The sequence below is a fragment of the Helicoverpa armigera genome, chromosome 6 (genome assembly GCF_030705265.1).
Source record: "Helicoverpa armigera isolate CAAS_96S chromosome 6, ASM3070526v1, whole genome shotgun sequence".
Lineage (NCBI taxonomy): Eukaryota > Metazoa > Arthropoda > Insecta > Lepidoptera > Noctuidae > Helicoverpa > Helicoverpa armigera.
Genome location: NC_087125.1, coordinates 2,115,240 through 2,130,215, shown reverse-complemented (window position 1 = coordinate 2,130,215; position 14,976 = coordinate 2,115,240). Strand labels below are relative to the sequence as shown.

The 14,976-nt window shown below is 36.2% G+C and overlaps 1 non-coding gene across 1 annotated transcript; it reads right to left on the bottom strand.

Moving 5' to 3' along the window:
* Nucleotides 1-4,631: 4,631 nt before the first annotated feature.
* On the bottom strand, nucleotides 4,632-4,704 carry Trnar-ucg (transfer RNA arginine (anticodon UCG)). Its single transcript has one exon. It is a non-coding gene; the product is annotated as a tRNA-Arg (tRNA).
* Nucleotides 4,705-14,976: the final 10,272 nt, after the last annotated feature.

The window sequence follows — 14,976 nt, the reverse complement described above, 5'->3', positions numbered from 1 at the left end:
TCTACTCATCTATTTTTAGTAAAAATATTTTTATTACGTAATTATGGTTTAATTTTGCCGTATGGGTTAATTTTGCCGCCCCCGTGCACTATTGCCGCCCAGGGTATTTGCCCCCCCTGCTCTCTCCCCCCACGCTACGCCAATTGTTGATCTTAAATCGTATGTAATAATTTTTAATTTTGAAAATGATCAACAGATGTAACTGAAACCGGCAGTGTAAGTAATATTCTTAGCGCTATTGCTGTGTTCGGAAATATTGAAATCAAATAATTGGTAAAAAGATATTGTTTTTTTTTTAATATAACGTGATAAGTCGCTCGATTTGCCGCTCCCTAGGACGTGCCGCCCGCGTGCGGTGCACGCGCTGCACGCCCGCTTACGGCGGGCCTGCATGTCTGATGGTGCTGTGCTGCTATGAGGAAACTTATTCAAAACTCTGCCCTTTCTTTACCTAAGATACAAGACAATGGAAATTTAAATATAACATCTCAATTCTTCCTCACCAACAAGAAAAAGGGCGAAACTACATTTCATATACTTTACGGCTTCGCCCAAAAATGTTGTACACAAGCATCGTTTGTTTACAAATGGTGCGAAATTTCTTTATGTTTCAAACCTTTTTGGGTAAATAATACCGGGGATTTTTTCAGTAAATATTCTTTGTACCTTAAAGTTTATTATTAGGGTGCGATCGCCTAAGGGACCGGCCTAATGTGAAACCTTCATTTTTATGTAGCAAAACTTTCGATCCTAATTTTCTGAATTTTCAGTGTCGCGTTTCGGATTTTGCGTTTGCGCTGTTGTTGGGCTAAGTTGTTAGCATGTTAATCTATTTTTATTCTGGTAGGTATTAGGACTTCAGTAATGTAGGTACAGATTTTACATAATTTACGTAGAACATTTGCAAATTGAAGGAAAAATTCGAATGAAAGTCAATTAAATATTAAATCTGACGAATAGATAAATCGGTACAAGTTTCTTTTACTTGTTGTTATAATAGCGCAACAAATAAATCTCATAAATAATAAAATCAGTTCCCATCATCACCAATAGATGGCGCTATCCTATAAACTCCCTAAATCGCTACATTTTACGTAAAAAATCATGTCAATATATTTCTAAAAAGCTCCCCGGTTATCGTTTCAGTAATAAACGTCTTGAAGACGGGGCCATCAATTTTGTAATCGTCCCATTTCTCAACTGTACGTCGATGTGAAAAAAATTGCTTTAGGACCACAGAATAGAATAGTTTCATACATTTTTATTGACACACTGAGACTTTCTTAGGTTGTGTTAGGAATATTTTCGGTGATAAAATTTTAGTATCACCGCCCCGTTCGGTAGTTCAGTGTTTGCATAATGTGCCTTCGTTTTATATGATATGACGTCATTTTTATGGATTATATGTAGTTTTCTTATACGAAGTGAAGTGATAGAATTTTCTTAAGAAGTTTATAAAGTGTCTGTTTAATAGAAACTGAGAGGAATAAAGAGGAAATTTTAATATGGGGTTGTTTAGAAGGAAATTTTAAACAGTGTTGATAGTAGAGCCTGCAGCCGATATTTAACCAAACCATGAGTTTTTAAAAAGATCAGTACATTGTGTTCCATTTAATGCACATAGATTACATTTCTAAGAAAAATCGTTATCCTGGTGTGTATATTTTCAAGTTGTAAGTGTTGTAACTTATAATTTTAGCTTCCTGACATACCAAAGCGAGCGTCTGGGTTGAAAACATTTGGTATTTGGATACTCAACAGTAGGCAACCTAAGGAAATCAGCAGTATTTACCCAGTATTTTTTTACTTTTAAAAATCTCTTCATGAATAAAGCCTATCCTATCTAAAAAAAGATAAAACCCAGTAAGTATAAAGCAAAGTAACATAAGTAGAATGCAGCCCTGCCTACCGTCTGGCGCGGATATAAAGACCCGGATATGAGTCGCCCTTTGACCGGCCAACTTATATCCTGCCTGACAAAAGTACAACTACCCACGAAGCAGTGAGCTGTGTTTATTTTGGTCTGATACCTATGTAGTTACCATGTCTCCAAGTTTTTTGTGTCATATTTTCGTGACTTTCATATTACTTTTCTATAAAAGAAAAAATCTCCCTATTTTTCTGAATATAACCAAACATACTGCTAACTAAACTACTAAGTACTGCTTGCAACTTTAGCCAGTAAGTACATCTTCTTCAACTTATTGTTTTGTAATAAAATATTTCTGCACAATACAATCGAATTTGAATTTTTCTTTAACATTCTCTCTGCGGACCTAAAAACTGATTAACTGATTAGCGCCATCTGTGGCACAATGATGCAACTATCGTCTATCACTGAAAATAGTTGAGGTTTTATTACAATGGAATGATATTAATTAATAATGTTAAATAGTAACATTTAAACTAAAACTTTTAATTTGATTTGAACATTATGCGATTAGATTTTTCTTACAGTAGTTTTTTTTTTAAGTCATCTAAAAAGATGCACCAACTAGTGCGAAATATTGGAACTAATAGAAAACTGAAGCGACGAATACAAATGGTGCTTGCGGCGGGCAATCCATTTTGACTAGTTCCCAAATTATTCGGTAGATGGCAGTTAAGTAGGGTCGTGTTAAGATTTGGGAACTACATTTTTTGTCACCAAAATTTATATTTGTCATCAAGTTGTATCACCTAATAAATAGATCTATCGCCACGAAATATTTTCGTTCTCAGATAAACAAAGAGTGTTCCCAGGTATGAATTACCAAATTATTGTTAATATAATGTGTAAAATATGAGATGGATTACCAATAAAATTGAAGTGCATTACATGAATATAAACTTCGTTCTTATAATAATAGTTTTATTACTTAAATAATAGCTTGGTGCTCAGAATGGTAGATCTGTCACCAAATAAATCGATTAATCGATCCCTGACTGCGACTCCTTTTTATTTGTTATTTTGTCACCAATACAGTAGTTACATTTTATTTCGTTCAGTTATGAAAATCATGTATTCGTTACCAATTTAATACATCAGTTTATAATTTTAATGAAAATATGTTCAAAGGGAAGAGCAAGGGAAGGGAGACAAATTGGCGCGTTTCGGGCCTCAAAGAATGGGTTGTAGGAGGCAGCGAGATGCAAGATTACGTTCATTGTTGTGGGTGCATTTTATTAGCTCCCCACCGGAAGCAAAACATTTACTTATCGGCCAGAAAAGAAAAAGGGGGCGCCCTTCAAAATCCAAACCAGCGCTGATTATTCAGTGATTGATATTTCTAACAATAAATATTGATTATTTTGACTTCTTCTTCTTCTTCTTCTTCTTCTTCTTCTTCTTCTTCTTTCGAGTCGATGACATGTCATATGTTGAGACTACACTATGTCAGCCCAATATGCCGCCACAGCGAGACCACGGCCGGATGCGCTCATTAAGTCCTCCCGCGAGCAGGTTTGACTTTAATTAAGTGTTTTATTTACTATTCAGCTAGAAATTTAATTTAAATATATTTATACTACCTGTGGAAATTAAGACCCTTGGGGGAGGCACATGGCCACTTAAGTAGTAGGCTCTTTTGGTTCAAAGGATGAAGACGACTACCCTACATTTTTAGACCTTCATGAAATTTTCTAGTGAAATAATATATGATTTATTGGTGATCTCTTTAAATTAGTTTGCTTAAATACTATTAGGACAAACCTATTATAATACATACAAAACCATTTATTTGGTACTTGACCCCATATCTCCATGATTTTCGGTAATTTATTGTGGAATTGATTTTATACTGTTTGGTGATACATTTTGGTGACAAATCTACTATTTTGAGGGCAAACCCTATTATTTAAGAAACACAAAATGAATTAAATTGGTGACAGCTTAAATCATACCCTTAAGATTTCTTTGATTTCCTTTTTCCAAGACTGTTTGGACCTTTCACCTTAAATATTAGCCTTTAAAATATTGAATTATTAAGATAACATTTTTCGTAATTGTATTGTTGCAAATGCATTGTACCTATGTAATTAATAAGTAGTCTTTATAATATACCCCTAATCATTCTCTCATACTGTATACAGTAAGTATACATTATTACAGTAAAAGTGAAAGCATATACAATGAGGGTTTTTGATATTTTTTCTGCCGCCAGGCGGCGCTTCGTATGCGTCAGGTCCAAACAGCTGTCAAATAGTATGGAATTGTAGGGTCCGAACTTATTGTTTATTGAAATTCTGTTATATTGGAAGTGTTATTGATTTTATTATGGACTACGGTCAGAATAAGGTTTCCGAACTAAAAATTGAGCTAAGAGAGAGGGTGCAAAAATCACTGGTACTAAGGAAAAGCTTGTTGAAAAATTTGTTAACACAATATGATTTAGTTTTTTTTATTTACTCAACCTCAATAGTAAAACAATAATGCAGTGCTTTAATTATAAAATAAAAAAAACACTAAAATCGTTCACTATTCATAGTAAAGATAAGCACTTTGACAGTTATCTGGACCTGACGACTCGGTGCTGCCACCTGGTGGACGCCATTTTAGAAAACCCTCATTCTAATCTTCGTTATAAACTTAACTAGCAATAAAAATAATACTCTCCTTTGCATTGTGTAGTTAAAAATACAAAACATGATTTCGACCGTGACAGGACTCGAACCTGCAATCTTCGGATCCGAAGTCCGACGCCTTATCCATTAGGCCACACGGTCCTTGCATATCTCGGTCAAAATTATACATAGCATTCGCGTTTTAATCGATCCGTATATTTTTTATCACTTTTGTGTACAAATTGAATAGGTGATGCTAATTGATATCAATTATTGTCTTTTTTTGTTAGTTAGTGTATAATTTGTTTAGATTAGTGGATACTTACTACTTTTTGTAATGTATCAATTTACCTACTTATCGTGATTTATGATCGTGACGAATCTCAAGAATGTTTATGTGTATCGTGCTAACCTAAAGTTTAATTAATAAAGGAACTAGAAAATACGCCTAATAAACATTATTGGTCAACGTTGTTACTAAGTAACTCGTTTAATCTTTGTACTTTTTATCGGCGCATACTTAAAGTAGGTAATGACGTAACCAGTAGCACCGATTACTATAATAGTTACTTCGTAAATAGATAGCCATGACCATGAACAAGTACATGGTCGAACAATCGCTAAAACTTATAGTTTACAAATAAATTAACGCATTGTTATCCTTGTTTATGACAAAAATGTCGTCGAAAACTAGGAAGACCCTGCTGGAAGCATGGTCAGAGTGATATGACGATAAACAATAATCGATATATAATTGATTAATGATCCAGTCTTCATATATGCTTATGAACAACAGAAACGATCAATTTATTGAAAAAAAGCGAAAGAAGCAAACACATAATCTGCAAAAGTGAGAAATTTGAGTTCAGCGCCATCTAACAAACTTTTTGCGAACTACTTAACACAATGCGTCGCTGTGAACAGTCGGTTTGAATCCTACTTGCGTTGTCATGTAGCTCTGCAAGTTCTAACATTGGAAAACAGATGGCGCTGTAAATTAGTCTTAATGTTTTCCGCCAGGTAGCGCTATGTGATTGGGACAGAGTTGTCGAAATCTTTATTATTCTTCCACCACAGATAGTTTATTATGGAAAAGTGAGTTTGAATAATTTCTGCAGTAACGATTTGGCATTACAGTCGCTATGTAGGCAATATAATTTTTGGTACTTGTAAGTTGCTGGCCTTCTAAAGCTCTATAGATAGGTAGGTAATACACGACCCTCTATTCGTACAATTGTTGATAGAATTAAACGACTGTATCATTTAGCTACTACTACACGTCTTAAATAAACCTAAATACACTTCTGGCCAAAATCATTAGGCAGCTCGAGCCATTGACTTGGCACCATCGTCCGTCTTGAGTGGCAATTTGCCAGTCCCTGGAACACTTAGACGAATGTGTTTGCCCCTTAGTACGTGCCCTCGACGTTTAACGACAACTTGGCAATTTTGCCATTCTCGAGTGGCGTCCGTTTATTTGGCTTGAAGTGTACCGTATTGAGGTTATTTTGGGAATAAATTGGCAACAATGCGATACTTCGTTAGGAGTATTTAAATGTGTTTTATATGCTGTAGGTATTTAATTAGTATTCACCTACAAAAAAGTGATTTGAATTTTGAGAAGGATGTTTTTAAAAGTCTTGTATAAGATTGTTTGTTAGATTGTTAATTGTTAGATTCGTAATAGTATTTCTAAGCAACTTAATGAAAAAAACATGTGTGAGGAATTAAAACGTGTACTTATAAGTACCTTCCTCTACTGAAAAACTTATTGTAAGCACCGTCTGGTGAGCTTAACTACTATACCATACCTAAAAACCTATCATCAGAACTCAGAATAGACACCATAGTCTTCGGTCGCGTTAACGGATCACTAAACCTTAAGTACCTATGTTGCATCAGTTTCTTAGCTTCCTCCCTGGAGTAAAAACAGCGGTTTATAGTACGGTTTTAGAAACACGTTCGTTATCCACATATCACATACCTACATATACATAATATACTTACAAAATTGATAAATGACCTAATTATACAACGAACTAATTAAGCCCAAACTATTCAGAAGTTAATAAATTATAACCGTCGTGTATCTGCCGTCAAAATCTAACAACTGCCTTCCAAACTACCAATACACTAAGTCGTAAACTGAAAAAAATAAGCCACACTTCTACAAACGAAAAACCACCCTGTATTGTGGAGCTTAAGGTTGAAATTCCCCCAACGAAAAGAATAATGCATTAAAAAAACACTATTTATAGAGAGCTGTCAATTTAATTCGGATCAAATTCTGGTCGATTAAAAGCATCTGTTCTTTCACCCCACGCGGATATCAACTCTATTTTTATACCCATAAGGTGGACTATTAATAGTTTGAGCTACCAAGTGTGTAGCATGATATTTTTTCCAAAACATTCTTGACCGCGGGTGGCCTACACACGGGAGATTTCTCCTCCAATCAGAATCTTTGTATTTGAGATGAAACAAAGCCGCCTTTGTTGTGGGCGTGGCTTTCTTTGTTCCCCACAATGGGATGACAGTTAGTCCCTTTGTGTTCATTGTGTGGGGTATTGTTAACCTATTGTGTGGTTGGCAGGCGAAGTCGGGGGCGGGGCGAGTCGTGTATGTGCTGAAATTTCATTTTTACCTAAAGGCCGATTGTTTTGATTGGTGGTGAAAGTGTCTTGGTATCTTGGGAGGTGTCGGCAAAAAAAAAATAGGTTTCTCTTCTAGCTTTGCAGTTTAGTTTACAGATGAACGTAAAACAGCTCGGTATAGAATTGCTTGTTATCAATAAAATTATAGAGTATGCCATTGCATCATTACATCAGCTGTATTTATCTTTGAGAAATCAGTGTTTCACCTTTGTCCCAAGTATTCACCAACTTTAAGATATGTGTCAAACGAACGGTCTCTCAATTGCAACTAGCAATGATAGACTGGTGCTGGTTACAAAAACCTCTATTAGATAGGATTAAAAATGTGCCTTATTTCGATCTAGGTTCCTCTCACTCTTCACAGCTAGAAAGCAATCTAAAGTCCCCAAATGTTTAAAATGATCGACTGCACCATAGACTGTCAGGCACAACTCCAAACCCTAATACCAACTTATAGTATCCTTTTTGAAAGTCTTCAAGAATTTTACTATCTACGATACTCTGTTTACTCATCACTCCTCGACTCTAGAAATTAAGTCCCCAATAGATGAAAATATTCGACCAGCTAGCTCACATGTTGCAATTTCAAAACCTAAAATACAGGCTGACAAGTTTTTTTTTCTTAAAGTGAGTACAACAATAATTCCTGTATTCAGTATCCTCAAGCTACTCCTCACTCCTCAGGCTACTCCTCACTCCTCAGGCTAGCAGTAGAAACAGTGACGTAACAGTAGGGGTGTCAGCCAGACAATGTTATCGATCGCGCGCGACAACGAGTCGCGAGACCCCACGCATGTACGCGTTTCAGTACTTCAGTAGCTTACAAAGCTGAATTGTTTTTGTTTTAAGTTTTATATATTAATAGGGGTGGTTATAGGAAGTAATTTTAATGATGTATGTGTCATCTATAAGTTTGTTTAACTGCTTCTATCTAGCTAAGAATAAAACAAAAGAAAATCAATTGTCTCTCGCGTACCTATATCTGCGCTCCGACATACAATGGGTTACAACACTTATGGAAACACTCAGAGACATTTAATGGTTACTTAAGCCGTTCCTTAGTGCAGAATTTCTATGAGAATCTGTCACTAAGGAGTGACTTAAGTAATCATTAAATGTCTCTGAGTGCGGGGGTTACATCATCGACTCTTGTGTGTGCTATGAGTTAGTTTACTTGAACGCGCTAATCTCAGGACATACTGGTACCATTTGAAAAGTTCTTCCACTTTGAAATAGCTTAGTTATCGAAGAAGCTGAGGGAGACTAGTTTTGTATGAGTAGCCCAGGAGGTTTGAGAGACTGTGTGCTTTAAATGGGCGTAAATAAATCTGAAGAGGTAGATAATACCTATGTGGTTTTGTTTTAGAACAACCATGCTAGGACTCTTCGGCAATTTGGATAATTTGGTAAATTGGATTGTACCGAATTCTAAAAACTTGCTAGATAGGTACCTAATGGTTTAAAAATAATCCACGTTCTTAAAGTGCTTTTGCTTTTGGTTACAACACTTGTGGCCTGAAAAAGTCAGTTGGACATATTACTGACACCATTCAAAAATTATAATACGAGATACGACGAAATCTTGCCTAACATTTCCCAAAAACTTTCCTCTATAGGAACTAATCCTTTTTAAATCAATCGCTGTATTCACACTTACTGAAGTGTAGAGGTACAAAATATTAATAATGCACACACGCTTCGCCGTTTATGGGGTAACGGGGCTCTATAGGGCTCTATGGGGCTCTATGGGGGCTCCACGGCATTATGGGGTATTGTGACACGTTCAATGGGTAATACCCCACGACACTACACCTGTGTTGGGTACGTATTGATTATTTTGAATTTTTCGTTGTCTGTTAAGGTGTTGGTCTGTTTTTGGTGGCAAAAGTGTTGTAATTTTGGAAATCTTGTTTGCTTGTTGATTATTCATTTTTCTTTTACCCACCTACATATGTACTTATTGAGATATCAACTGACTGACTCAACGACTGATGTTACGGAGACAATCATAGCTAGATAGATAATAATATCTCAGTAAGCTAAGCAGTAAGACAGTAGTGTCAGAGTTTTACCAAACATGTTTAACGACCTCTCACGTTATGTAGTTCCAAAAATTTTGAAATGCCTTTCAAGATCGATCTTGTAGCGTCACCTCGAGAGCGCTCAGTAATGGACGACTAGCCGAGTCATACAAAGACAATGTGCTTGTACAATTGCACACGCAAGTTAACACATCTACACCTTAGAAGACAATAAAAATTCAAGGACACTTACTAACACGCTCTTTAAAATAAATACACCGAAAAATCAAGAGCAGCAAGTTACTAAAACTCTTTAAAATAAAGCCACATCATTCCTAATTTCTTCCTGAAGTCAACATAACCTACAGACTACAGTCCTGCTTATCCCACTATCTACTTATAATGTCCAGTTGTGATCCACAGCCTCCCGGGAGCATTGAATGGCCGGCTGCGACCGGATTACTTTCCAATGTCAATACACATGTTATTATATCTGCTCAGCTTGTCTTTTTGTGAAATACGAGAAAAAAAATGGTTGTGATCTAAGAGAAAATTATGTTTAATTGAAAAAAAAGAGTTGCTGCAGATCTACTTTATAAAAGTATCTACTAATGAACAATATTGTGTGCGGCGAGTTACATGAGTGTAGGTACTGTGTAAGAGAGTTTGTATACTTCTCACTGCAAAACTGCTGTACCTATTGGTTGTGATGAATGCATTTGAGTATTTAGGTATGCTTCTATCAAAATCTGATGGCTAAAGTATAATAGACACCGAAAACACTTGCCCAAACTAGGTAAAGGAGAAGCCAATGCCCTTTCTCCAAATTAAACCAATTAGGTACTTTTGCAATCAGTGGTTGATGATATGATGCATGCTATATACTATGCTAGGGGTACCTGAATCTTTAACATGTTAGTAGGAACGTAAATAAAATCTCTAACTTGATCGATAGTCAGAGCTGTTTGGTGAGCGTTAACACAACTATGTAGAATTTAACCGTGAGAAAAGTCATGGGTCAACATTACCATCAATTATGAAGTTAAATTTTACAAGTCTTCACATGCTGTATTTAGTAACATGTAGAGTCGGCCACTACTGTCCATAGACACAACCTTACAAAAAGACATCCGAATTGTAAACCATCTCCTTTTTGAAAAGTCGATTGAAAATATCTGAACACTCCCAGTACTGTACATTATGTAACTATATAACTACATTATCTCCAAAAAAGCTGTGGTTGAAGACATTATATCAAGAACAACATACATATTGGTACTAGCAAACACCCCCGGGTAGCCCGTGGTTAATATATTTACCCAAACTACTAATTCGTGTAGTATAGACGGCCAGACGTGCTGGATAAGGTTTTGTTTACTCGGTATGTTACTCGAGGTTAGTGTAACTTTCCAACAGTGCAATAATTTTTCAAATTGTTCAAGTAGTTTCGGAGCCTTAGGGGTCCCTTAGACAATAACGTTTCCTCTTCATTATTACTAGTATAGCTATATAGTAAGCAAATAGCTACGTATGTACATTATCTAGAATATTCTCCATTAATACAGATGCAGTATTACTGCGTGATATCACTTATCAGCGGTATTAATTTAGCCGAGCTGGTACCTACAAGCTTGGCTCGGATTTGCTCAACAATGCGACGCCTAACGCGTCTCGGGTGGGGGCGAGTAATGTAACTATGATTTTGTAGGAACGTGAGAATTTTCCTTTTAAAATTAAATCTAACAAATTATAGTAAAATAGCAGGTAACCGTAAAGCATAAACAGTTTATCATCATCGGTTTATAAAATTCTAGTTCACAGTTAGACCCTAAGTCCTAAGTCTTCTTTAGAGTGTCACCCGGACTTGTTACATGTATAATTTCTGTCTGAAAGATTGAAATCCTGCTCTTTGTTGATTGACTCCATATTACCTGCAAAAGTCTCACCCTTTCGTGGTACGTCTACGCCATAAAAACTTACCTGGCCTATTTTTTGTTAATTGTCGTAGTTTTGTTTAATATAACGTTGTACATATTATTACTGTAAATATGAACCTAGCTGATATTAACATTCACAATGCTTGCAAGCAAGCTGTGGACGCTAACATTTTACTTCACCTACCGCAAAGGTGTTTAAAAGGTTCTTTTCTGTTCTATCGTCGCTCCCACATCACACCAGTAAGTACATAGACTGTCCTACCAAACTGCAGTTCCACTGTCACTCTATCGGGGAGACCGGGCCCGTCTGGCACACAATGGCTGCGCGTAATAATATAATCGTCTGTCGCCACTTGCCATTAATTAAATTTAAAATTTTCATTGCTACGCCATCGCTGTTTCAGCGTCTTTACCCAGTCTTAGCTGTTTGTGAGAATGTGATCTATGTTTTGTTATAATGAATGGATTTCGCTTTGTTATACCTAGATATTGTTATTTATTGAGCTTTGTTATTAAAACTATAATGGATTACTATAATTGACTAGACCTATTGTAGGCCATGGTGGCTGTTCTCTCTAAGAAGATCAGTCAGCTGCACAAGTGCAGTGTCTATTCTCTAACTATCATAGCCCGATGAGATGGCAATGCGACATGACATGATATTGGAGATTGGCATATTTCATACTACTTAGCTTCCGCCCGCGTAGAGTTCGGTTATATTGCGTTTCCAAGAGAATTCTTCAAAAGTGCGTGATAAAAACTATCCTATGTTCTTTCTCAAGATCAACTCTATCTCTGTACCAAATTTTATTAAAATCAGTTCAGTGGTTAAAACGTGAAAGCATAACAGACAGACAGACAGAGTTACTTTCGCATTTAAAATATTAGTAGGGATTGTCCAGTTACATTTAAATCTCATGAATTAGGATACTATGTTGTTATCTATTCGGTTGGAATTGTCTCAGAACGCTCGAACACTCAAATGTTCTTTGGATCAATACACCAACGAGGTTGTATGATGTTGAGTAAGTGCTTCTACATCTTATTTACTTTCAAAAGTTGTATGTAAGTTTACGTCTTCATATTGAACCTTTGTGACCCCAAAACACAATATTCACACCTTTACACACGGATATTTTTCATTTACATACATACTACTTAATTTGTCACTGTTGAAGCGTCTAAACTACGACCCTTGGCCATGTTTCGCATACAAAAATATATATATTTTTATTAAATTAATCGAAAGTTACCATTATTCACGCACTTCACCTACACACATACTTTTAGAATAAATAGAATAAAAACCAAATCTTGTACGACTCCCACAAAAGTTCTATAATCAATCTTGAATAAAAAATAAAAAAATACAACCGATCATTTACATCAATGGCTTAGTTTATAGGTTAGAAAAAAACATGGCGGCTAACCTAAAGAGGTGCATTGACAAACAGCCAACCGTTTGGCTAATCATTGGGTGTAAGGGTGCAACTTTATAACTTAGCACCTGCGTCTTTATACCCACTATAAATATCAAGAAAAAACACCCTCTTTTCAAAAGAAAGGAAGTGATAAAAAACCTTTGAAACTGACACTATAAAACTCCTTGGACTTGACTTTATTTTTTTTTTAATTTTCATTCATAAAGTTCTGGCCGGTTTGGAATTCGCGTTCGATATTTTGAATTTGGGATTCTGGACGAAGGTTGTTTGTGTTTTTTTTTATTGGTAGGTTAGGAACATAAGCGCAGATTTTGATTGGTCGTGCAAAAGTTACCTATGCAATAATTTTATGAGAGAAATTACTTTCTAGATTTTAACTGATAAAAATACTGAGATGTGATTTATAAAATGTCAAAGAAAACATGAAATATTTATTTATTTTCGAATAATGTAAAAAGTTGACTAATACAGTAATTTTTTTTCTTTAGACCTAACGACACAATATTTCAACAAGTACTTAATTATCGAAAAAAAAAATACATAGCACCTATTTTGCTGAGTCACAGACGCACAAGGACATTTAGTTACGGCTTAGAACACCATAAAAACTCCATGGGAGCCGGGAATTCCTTGCCACCATCCTATCAATGACCCTTTTTTTATTGACAACCGCCATAGTTCTGCCTTCCGAATCTTTAGTAAGATCGATTAGTCAAAAAACTTTAAAAAGTAAGTAGTACAACAAAGCATTTTCCTTATGAGTTTTCTAAGTTAAGGAATAAGGAATTGAAAATACTGAACAAGAACTTTTGTAATATGGTGTAATTTTCCTGAATTAGGTAGGTGCCTTACATTTTCCACGTGTCAGCCCCAAGGTTACATCCGTATACGGTTAGGTACGCCTGTCAGCCCAAAAGTTATACGTAAGTATTGAATCAATGAACGTGATCTTGTGTCGGTGGTAAAATATTCAAAGCTCACAGGACAATAGTGTTACTAACATCAGTTCATGTAAACTGTACAATCTAGTCACAACTCTTTTCCTGAAAGCAAGCATACTTGTGCGTAACGAGAGAACAACGAAATTGAATGGAAATGCACACCCTCATATAAGCAAAATGCATATTTTCGCCACTGGTAGCTTTGCCAACTGGATAAATGCCTTGACTTTCCGTATTCAAATTCAGAAAAGGCACTAAACGAAAGGTCATTTTGTACAACTGGTTACCACGTTTTCAGGCTGTACCTACACATATACCTACTTAGCATGGCTTTAGTCGTCTCTGAAATCGAACCCTAAACTCCCAAGCGTCCCGATTTTCAGCAAGAAAAACACTGAATACAGGCCACCTATATAGTATTATTTTTAATCAATCCGCCAGCCAATTAGATGGAGGCAGCACAATTGTCGCCGCAGAACTTTGATTGGCTCCACTTCGAACCAGTACAGTCCAATTATGTTCCATAGAGACCAATTCAACGCTACCAAGTTTTATTGTGCTATACTGAACCCGGCGTCAGAGGCAGACCAGGGTTCAATAGGCCAATAATTAAAATCGACGAGATCGGCTTCTTCGTTCGAGAGATTTCGATTTTTAATTAAATTTTGTTTTGTTTTAGTTCGTCGTGTATAATTGAATTGTTTTTGGTTTGTGGTCTGATCGCGGTTGGGTAATGAGGTAATTTTCAAAATGGATGGATATGCCTCCCTTGGGGAGAGTGGGGTGTAGGTATTCGTACTTTCGAGTATAAAAGTAAGCACATAGGTATCTCCAGATCTTCATCCATCCTTACACCACATTGTCGCTTCCTTCGTTTCAGCCATTTTACCCAGAAAGCATTACATTTGATACTCATCCATACTCACATTCGCATTCACAAACGGGAGGCTACTCCATTCAAAAAGTACGTTCACAAACCGCGATATTTGCTCTGTACCCACCCCAGAAGGCGCGATGCATGATAAAAAGCGTCATAATTAAAATACTTTTGTGGGACAGATAATGTCTGTCTGTCTGTTTGTGGGAGATAGCATGGATGTGCCTACTTAAAAGTGTGGCTTTTGTGTGCTGTGGGAATAAATCAAGGGGGTGTTATGGCGACAATGATGATGATGCGTTGATAGCGAATTTAATTTGTATTTTGCATAATATTTTGGATCAGTAGGTACCAATGTGGGATGCACATCACTGGTAGTAGTGAGCTAAATATACATTAGGTCAAGATAAGGTCAACGCACTACTGACAGGGTTGACCTAACCAGCAAAAAGTGGGAATAGAACTCACGACCGCTCCATTGCTAGGTAAAAAGCACTAGTTTCAATTCAAATATGATTTTAACTCAATCTATCAACCAAGCAGTCAATAAAAGTCACATACC